This window comes from Orycteropus afer, unplaced genomic scaffold (genome assembly GCF_000298275.1).
Source record: "Orycteropus afer afer isolate SDZICR_OR568_19922 unplaced genomic scaffold, OryAfe1.0 scaffold00266, whole genome shotgun sequence".
Classification (NCBI taxonomy): domain Eukaryota; kingdom Metazoa; phylum Chordata; class Mammalia; order Tubulidentata; family Orycteropodidae; genus Orycteropus; species Orycteropus afer.
Window position 1 is genome coordinate 4696771 of NW_006921853.1, and position 10106 is coordinate 4706876.

Genomic DNA, 10106 nt, shown 5'->3' on the forward strand with positions numbered 1-10106 from the left:
TGAAAGAGGGGCCTGACAACATTTTCCCTGCCTACATGAAAAAAAGAAAGATCTCAAATTAACAGTTTAACTTGTCAAATCCAGGAACTAGAAAGATAAGAGTAAACTAAGCCTAAACCTGCCAAAAGAAAGGAAATAACAAAGATTGGAGCAGAAATAAAATCAAAACCAGAGAGAATCAATAAAACTAGAAGTTTGTTCTTTAAAAAGATCAATAAAATCGACAAACCTTTAGCTAGGCTAACAAAGAAAAGAAGACAAAAGATATAAATAACCAAAATAAGAAATGAAAGAGGCAATATTACAACTGACCCAATAGAAATAAAGAGAATTATAACAGAATATTATGAACAACTGTATGGTAACGAATTATATAACCTAGATGAAATTGATAAATTCTTAGGCACACAACCTACCAAAACTGACTCAAGAGGAAATAGAAAGTCTGAACAGATCCATAACAAGTGAAGAGATTGAATCAGAGATCAAAAACCTTCCAACAAATAACTGGTCTTGGACCAGATGTCTTCACCGGAGAATTCTACCAAACATTTGGAGATGAATTGATGCCAATACTGTTTAAACTTTTGCAAAACATAGAGAAGGAAGGAATACTCCCTAACTCATTCTATGAAGCTAACATAATCCTGATACTCAAAGCAGACAAAGACAGACACCACAAGAAATGAAAATACAGGCCAATATCTCTTATGCATAAAATACAAAACTCCTCAGCAAGATAGTACTGAACAGAATCTAACAGCATATTAAAAGAGTCAGACACCATGACTAAGTGGGATTTATTCCAGGAATGTAAGATGGTAAAACATAAGAAAACCAATCAACATAATACACCACATCAACAGAATAAATTAAAAGAACCATATAATCCTGTCTATGGATGGGTGAAAAACTTTTGATAAAATCCAACACCTTTTCTTGACCAAAACCCTACAGAAGATTGGAATAGAAGGGAAATTCCTCAATATGATTCAGGGCATATATGAAAAGGCAACAGCCAACATGATACTTCATAGAGGAAGTTTGAGAGTGTTCCCCTTGAAATCAGGAAAGTAGGACAAGGGTGCCTATTTTCATCACTTCTATTGAATATTGTATTAGAAGTCCTAACCAGAGCAATAAGATAAGAAAAGGTAATAGAGTATCTATTATGGAAAAGAAGAAATAAAATCCTCTTTGTGGATGATATGATCCTCTATAAAGAACATCTCAGAGTCCACAAGAAAACTTCTAAAGCTAATCAAGGAATTTAGCAAAGTTTCAGGGTGCAAGGTCAACAAACAGAAATCAGTTAGATTTCTATACACCAGTTATGGGAAATCTGGAAGAGAGATTAGGAAACAATTCCATTAAAAATGGCAACTAAGTGAATAAAATACCTAGGAATAAATCTAACCAAGAATATGAAGAACTTATACAATGAAAACTATAACACAGTGCTGAAAGAGATTAAAGAAGACTGAAATAGATCGAAAGGTGTTCCATGTCCATGGACTTGAAGACGTAATATTGTTAAAATACAACCCAAAGTGATCTGTAGATTCAATCCAATCCCAATCAAAATTCCAACAGCCTTCTTTACAGAAGTAGAAAAATTAATCCTCAACTTTATATGGAAAGGCAAGAGGCCCTGAATAGCTAAAGCAATGCTGAAAGAGAACAAAGTAGAAAGACTCACACTTCCTGAGCTTAAAATGTACTGTACAGCTAGCCCTGGTGATGCAGTGCTTAAAAGCTCCTGGCTCCTGTGGTTTAAATAAACCCATCTACGATCACTTGATTTTTGACAAAGGTGTTAAGTCCATTTAATGGGGAGAGAAAAGACTCTTCAATAAATGGTGGTGAGAAAATTGAATTTCCACATGCAGAAAAATGAAACAGAATCCTTGTGTCACATCATACACAAAAACAAATTAAAAATGGATTAAGAATCTAAATGTGTAAACTGAAACCAAAAAAATTCTTAGAAGAACTAGTAGGGGCAATGCTGTAAATAACATATTTTTATGAAAAATAAGTATATTTTCCAAAATTAAAAAAAAAAAAAAGTGAGGAGAGTGGCACTGTTTTACATTCTTGCAAAAATTCTTTAATGTCTGGCTTAATAGGAGACAGCTAGATTCCCGTATCTGCCTCTGCATTCGGTCTCTTATTACATGACATGGGGTGTAGCTTCTGGAAAACCGTCCTGTGCAGCCCTGAGAGGATGAGAGTGAAAGCAGCAAATGGTTTTGGGTGTCATACGGTTCGCTCTGATTCACAGCCACCCTGTGCTGAGAGAAGCAAACACCGCCTGGTTCTGTGCCATCTGCTACCAATGGATGGCCAAAGGCAGCCCACTCTGCCAGGAAGCTGCCTATCTAATGGCATCCAGCCTTCTCCCTTGTGAGGCTGGTGAGCCTGTTGCTGTGTAATGCCAGTCTCTAGGCTCTGCTGCCGCCGCCTCTCTGCCAGGTTCTCAGCACAAAGATCTTGGGTCAAGAATGCACTCCACTCCTGTTTCCACATTTTAGGCATCTGTCAGAGCAGCACCTCACTTTCTTGGTACCAAACTCTGTTTTGGTTCTCTAGAGCTGCTCTAACAGAAATACCACAGATGGGTGGCTTCAGCAAACAGGAGTTTATTCTCTTACAGTTCTGGAGGCTAGGAGTCCAAGTGCAAAGTGCCAAGCTCTAGGGGCTGGGTGAAGGCCCCTCAACCTTGGGCTCTGTTTCTTGCTTCTGGCCCACTGAAGCTAGAGGCATCTCTTCACTCAGCTGCTGGCTGCTAAGGCTGACAAGCCCAAGGTTGACAAATAAAATGGCACCATATTGGGAGCTCTGGTAGCATAGTGGCTAAGACACTTGCCTGCTAATCAGACAGCTGGCGGTTCAAACCCACCAGCCACTCCTCAGAAGGAAGGTTGGGCAATCCTACTTCCATAGTGATACTGCCTCGGAAACCAACCCAAGGAGGGGTTGCTATGAGTCGGGTTTGACTCGACGGCACATAACAACAACAACAACATCCCAATACTACCAAACACATGGCAGGCCACTGGTTTCAAATCCAGAGACAGTCCCAAGACTGCCAGGAAACATGGCAGGCTGCTGAATGAAGACTCGGCTACATGCAGGGTCCAAGCTGCCAAAAAGCTGCGGAGACCTTTCTTAAAACTTCTCCTTATATACTGGAAGCAGAACACATCTGTAAGGCAGCTACCCAGTGCTCCAGTAGACTGTACCATGGAGTTGATTACCAATCTCATTATGAGGAATAACTATATCCAGCTGCCTAGCCACTCAAAACCAGGCCCAGCCAAGTTGACACATAACCTTAACCACCACACAGAGGAAGATTGATGATGCCAAGACATATGGAAATTTCCAAGGGACACCAGGCCGCCAGATGTTGGAAGGAGACAAGGACCTTCCCTCAGAGACAACAGAGAGAGAAAGCCTTCCCCTCGAACCGGTCCCTGAATTCCGACTTCCAGCCTAAGGCACTTGACTGCTAACCAGAAGGCTGGCGGTTCGAACCCACCAGCCACTCCTGGGAAGGAAGATGGGGCAGTCTACTTCCGTAGAGATACTGCCTCGGAAACCCAAGGAGGGTAGCTATGAGTTGAATCTATTCGACGGCAGTAAGCTGTTTTTTTTTTTTTTTTTGAGCCTCCTAAACTGTGAGAGAATAAATTTCTGTCTGTTAAATTCATCCACCTGTGCTTTTGTTATAGCAGCACTAGAGACCTAAGACAGTGGTTTAAGGAACATCTAACAGACCTGTTTGGGAGTGAGTGCTGAATTTTGCAAATCAAATTTAACATTTGCTGTGGTCTCATTTTAAGCCTAATGAAATGACAAAACTGACCAATCCCCACATTAGGGTTCCATACACCTCATTTCCATGGTCCCATCCTGATAAGGGTGCCATGTACCTTACTTACATTACTAACAACCTATCCAGTCCCCTGGGTGGGCCACAAACACCTCACATTTGCATAGCTCTACCCCATCATCTAGTGGGAGTCGCAAAGACCACGGCTAGAAGAGCCATGCCAAGTAACTCACTGCAACACACGTGTGCATAGCATAGTGTTCCTAGTAGCCTTATTCACAAGAGCCAACATCCAGAAACAACATAAATGTCTAGAAACAAAATTGATAAATTATGATATATATTTATACAGGGGAATACCACGCAATGATAAGAAAGAATGAACTATTGATACATGCAACAGCATAAATGAATCTCGCAGAAATTATGTTCAGTGAAGATAAGTGTCATACTGTATGATTTCCATTATATGCAATTTAGGAACAAGCAAAACTAATCCGTAGTGATAGGAGTCAGCATAGTAGTTGCTCTGGTGGAAAAGGAGCTCTGGTGGCGCTGTGGTTAAAGCATTTAGGCTGCTAATCAAAAGGTCTGCAGTTTGAACCCAGCCGCCGCTGTTCCATGGGAGAAAGATGAGTCAGTCTGCTTCCGTGAAGATTTACAGCCTTGGAAATCCAATGGGGCAGTTCCACTCTGTCCTAGAGTGTCCCTATGAGTCAGAGTCAACTAATTGGCAGTGGGTTTGGGTTTAGTGGGTTCTGGTAGAAGTACTGACTGTTGCGGGGCCCAAAGGAACTTGCTAGAGTGCAGGAAAGTTGTGTATCTCCCTCTAGGTGTTGGTTAAGGAGCTCTGGTGGTGTAGTGGTTAAGACATTTGGCTGTTAACCAAAAAGTCGGTGGTTTGGAACTCAGCAGCCACTCTGCAGAAGAAAGATGAGGCAATCTGCTTCCGTAAAGATTTACAGCCTTGGAAACCCAATGGAGGTTTCTATGAGTTGACATCAACTCGATGCCAGTGAGTTTAGTTTTGGTTTTTTAGGTATTCAAACGTTCGTTAAGCTGGACCCTTAAGATTGGTACAGTTTATACTATGTGGTTGTTATACATGAATCAAGAGACACAAACACATTTTGCAACTGAGTGGATTTCAAGGTCAGTTAAGGAAAGACCAAAGTGAACCAACTTCAAAAATGCTTTCCTTGATCACAAGCTTTGGTACCAGGTGCAATATTTCATCAGATACACCGGGGCATGCATGCCATTTCTGAAAGTTCAGCCAAAAGAATGAAACCTATTAGTGATTGGAGGAACAATAAAAGCCTGATTAAGCAAAGTTGCTGATTTTACATTTCCCGATAAAGAAGATCATTCCTTTTTAAAATAAAGTAAGAGGTTACTTTTTTTCTGACTTGGTTTTCTCATCAAAGAAGTTCAAAGAAGTTGATTATCACTGACCTAGAAAAAAGGCATTCTTCAGATAATCTTTACAAAAATATTGTTTCTCTCAGCCCAGGTTTTTTGAAAGGTGCTGAATAGAAGAAGTGAGAGACAGTTTCACAGATTAAGGGCACAGCCACACACTCTCCACTTCAGCTGAGCTGGGGCAGGGCCACACCTCCTTGTGAAAACTGAAGCGTGTTCCCGAGAACTGGAAGTCACCTGGTCAGTGTTGTTCTGTGACGGTCATGGGTGGGGCTACACGTCTTCTCAGAAAAGAACGTGGGGTGTCTTCTCTAACACACACCAGCATAGAGGCCATCACAGGGCAAAGGTACAAGTATTTTCATTTGAAAAATAGTTAAAGCAAGTGTAACTCTCTTGTAGCATTGCCAGATAAAATAGAGGAGACCAAGTTCAATTTGAATTTCAGATAAACAATGAGTAATTTTTCAGTATAAGTCTGTCCCATGCAATATTTGGGACAGACTTATACTAAAAAATTATTTGTCACTTATCTGAAATTCAAATTTATTGGGCATTTGTCTTTTTAGTTGCTAAATTTTGCAATCCTATCTCCTTAGCCATAAAATTGTCCAGTCAAATTACTGTGTTGTGTTTCTATCTGGAAGAATTAGTGTAGGTTCCAAAATAATGAGGGATTATTGTCTGATGTCAGATGGATTGTGGCTGAAAGCAGAGAACACCAGAAAGATGTTTACCTGCATTTTATTGACTATGTAAAGGCATTCTTCTGTGTGGATCATAACAAATTATGGACGACATCATAAAGGATGGGAATTCTAGAATACTTAATTGTGCTCACGAAGAACCTACACACAGACCAAGAGACAGTCGTTCAAACAGAACAAGAGAATACTGAATGGTTTAAAATCAGGGAAGGCATGTGTCAGGGTTGTATCCTTTCACCATATTTAGTCAATCAAGCAGTTTGCTGAGCAACTAATCTGAAAAGCTAGTCTATATGAAGAAGAACGTGGCATCAGGATTGGAGGAAGACTCATTAACAACCTGCCAGATGCAGATGATACAACCTTGCTTGCTGAAAGTGAAGATGACTCGAAGCACTTATTGATGAAGATCACAGACTACAGTCTACAGTATGGATTACATCTCAACATAAAAAAAACAAAAATCCTCACAACTGGATCAATAGGCAATATCATGATAAATGGAGAAAAATTCAAGTTGTCAAGGATTTCATTTTACCTGGATCCACAATCAACACCTATGGAAGCAGCAGTCAAGAAATCAAACATACTGCGTTGGACAAATCTGCTGCAAAAGACTTCTGTAAAGAGTTACAGAGCAAAGATGTTAATCTGCAGATTCAGGTGTGCCTGACCCAAGCCATGTATTTCCAATAGCCTCTTATACGTGGTGGGAGTTCTGGTGGTGTAGTGCCTCAGGCATTTGACTGCTAACCAGAAGGCTAGCAGTTCAAACCCACCAGCCACTCCTCGGAAGGAAGGTTGGGCAATCTTTCCGTAAAGATTTACTACCTCGGAAACCCAAAAGGTGGTTGCTATGAGTCAGAATCGACTCAATGGCAGTGAGTTTTTTTTTTTTTTTTTTGTCATATGCATGTGATAGCTGGACATTGAATAAGAAAGACCACAGAAGAATTGATGCATTTGAATTGTGGTATTAGCAAAGAATGTTGAAGGTAGCATGGACTGCTAGCAGGATGAATAAATCTGTCTTGGAGGAAGTATGGCCGAAATGCTCCTTAGAAGCAAGAATGGCCAAACTTTATCACATACTTTGGTCATGTTGTCAGAAGGGCCCCGTCCCTGGAGAAGGATATCATGCTTGGTAAAGTAGAGGGTCCAGTGGAAAAGGGGAAGACCCTCAATGAGACAGATTGATACAGGGGTTGTAACGACAATGAGGTCAAGCATGGCAACAATTGTGAGGATGGCACAGACTATGAAGTGTTTGTTCTGTTTTACGTAGGGTCTCTATGAGTTGGAACCGACTCCAGGCCCCTAACAACAAGGAAAACAATAGGGTCTAAAATGCACTCTATGCTACTCAAATAGGGTATTTCAGAGATCATTGATAAAAACTGGGGACAGAATGACTCTGGTGTGTATCTGAAACGAGCAAACACACAAGCCAAGTTGACCAGTACGTGTATCAAGACTTTCCTGCTACAGCTCCCCCTTGTGGCAGAAAGAGTAATTGCGCCTCCTTCCATTTCACTGCCACACCCACTCTCCCCATTTTCTGTAGGGGCACTAGGTCACCACCAGCATCTCCCACTATTTCTCCCGTTATGGTCCCTCAGCATCTGAGGCATATTGAGGCCTTTGGGAGCCAGGAATTGTCCCAGGACTCACTATTTTGTCTCAAATGGACAGTCCTACTTCAGCTGTATTTCACTTTAGGGTTGTTGTTGTTGTTATGTGCCGTCGAGCCTGACCCGACTCATAGTGACCCCTCCTTAGGTTTCTGAGGCGGTATCACTACGGAAGTAGATTGCCCAACTTTCCTTCTGAGGAGTGGCCAGTGGGTTTGAACCGCCAGCCTTCTGGTTAGCAGTCAGATGCCTTAGGCACTATGCTACTAGAGCTCCTTCACTTTATAGAGATGGATTATATGAAGATAGGCCATTTCAAGAGTTCTGCAGAGACATAGGGAGTGATCGGTGATGGAACCTGAGGTGGTGTTGGCTCACGGCTGGAGACAACCCTCCTGCTTCTGAGGCAAGCAAGCAGATGTGAGGTGCTCCTGCAGGAACAGGAACGGTGTGGCTTACCCTACAGTAGCTCCTGGAGATGAGAGAGGAGGCCAGGAGATGATGGGGCTTTTGAGTCCTGGCTGGAGGCAAAAGGGCTCTGCAGCTTTGACTTGGAGGCCTGGTCGCTGGGAACATTCTGGACACCTCTGATAAACATGGGGAATGGGACCTAGCGGGGCCTCGGGCCTTATGCATGGCAGGTATTTCTCTGGTAGGTCGTTTGTATTTTCTGAATTCTAAACGTCTAAGATGAGAGTCAGGAGCCCTGGTGGTGTGGTGGCTAAGTTCACAGCTGCTAACTGAAAGGTCGGCACTTTGAAGCCACCAGTGGCTCTGCAAGAGAGAAGACTTGACGACCTGCCCCTGTAAAGATTACACCCTAGGAAACCCTTTGGGACAGCTGTGCAGCTCTGCTCAGTTATATGAGGCTGCTATGAGTTGGAATTGACTCCATGGCTCACAACACCACCAGCGTGCATATTGGGGGAAGCTGTAGGAAGCTCTGGTGGCATAGTGCCTATGGTAGTTATGTTTGTGTGTCAACTTGGCTGGGGCTGGTTGAGTGGCTGGGCAGGTGGTGGTAGTGATTCCTCATGATGAGACTGGCAATCAACTCTATGGTGGGATCTACCACAAGCAGCTGAGTAGCTGCCTTTGGGATGTGATCTGCTTCCTGTATGTAAGGAGAAGCCTTGGGAATGGTCTCTAGTTTATGGCACGCTTGGACGCTACATGTAGCCGTGTCATTGCTCAGTAGCCTGCTATGCTCTGTCTACCTTGGGACTTACAGTGGACTTAAGTTAATGGCCTGCCGTGTGTTTTGGTAACATAGGGACTGTGCCTGTTCACTTGTCAACCTTGGGGCTTCTCAGACAGCAGTTGTCTGAGTGAAGAAATGCCTCTAGCTCCAGTAGGCCAGGAGCAGGAGGCAGAGCTGGACCCCAAGGTTGAGGGGCTTTTACCCAGCTCCTAGAGCCTGGCACTTTGAACTTGGACTTAAAGCCTCCAAATAAATTCCTGTTTGTTAAGGCCATCCCATTTGTGGTATATTTCTATCAGAGTGGCACCAGGTAACCAGAACAGTGCCTAAGGCATTTGACTGCTAACCAGAAGGCTTGGCAGTTCAAACCCACCAGCCACTCCTCAGAAGGCAGACGGGGCGATCTACTTCTGTAGAGATATCGACTCAGAAATCCAAGGAGGGGTCTCTGTGAATCGAATCGAGTCAACGGAGTCAACGGCAGTGAGTGGTTTTTTTTTTTTTTTTTTGTAGGTAACAAAACTTCAGAAATACTCTAATGAGGGCTTCTCGTTGCCAACAAGAGTTCCCAAGGGACTGGACCTCAGGTGCTGCACTTCCAGACATGTGTTACATTTCTAGACCTGAGATTCTATTTCCTGATCAAAAAGATAATTTCCTTTAAAAAAATAAAAAGTGATAATCACCACTAACCACATGCAGCTATTTATTTAATTTTATTTTTAAAGTTTTTATTGTGATTCGGGTGAAAGTTTACAGAGCAAATTCATTTTCCATACAGCAGTTCATACACATTTTGTTTCATGACATTGACTGCTATCCCCATAATGTAACGCTCTCTTCCCACTTCCTCCCTGTGGTTACCTTTTCCCCGTGTCCTTTCCTGTGCAGCCCTGCCCTTGAGCCATCTCCCTGTACAGACACTGCCCTTCTGATCTCCCATGGTTGATGGTTCTAAGGAGTGTACATACCTGCTGCAATTGTTTACTTCCTAGGCCTGTTCTGTTGTTTGGCCGGAAGCCACAGGAGTGAGTTCAATTCCAGGCCCGAAGGGTGACCAAGGGTTGTAGTTTTGGGGGTTTCATCAGTCTTTATCAGACCAATGAGCCTGGTCTTTTTTGTGATTTTGAGTTTCAGTCCACATTTTTCTCCTAGAGACATCAGTTTTTATACGTGTGTTTTTGTCTTGTCTTCATAGGTAGGTTTTGTTTTATTTGTTCCGTGGAGAAAGTCAGAACCCCACTCAATAGTTGTTCATGTATCTTCCTGTCAAAACATGCAAATGAATATATATGTGTATATATATA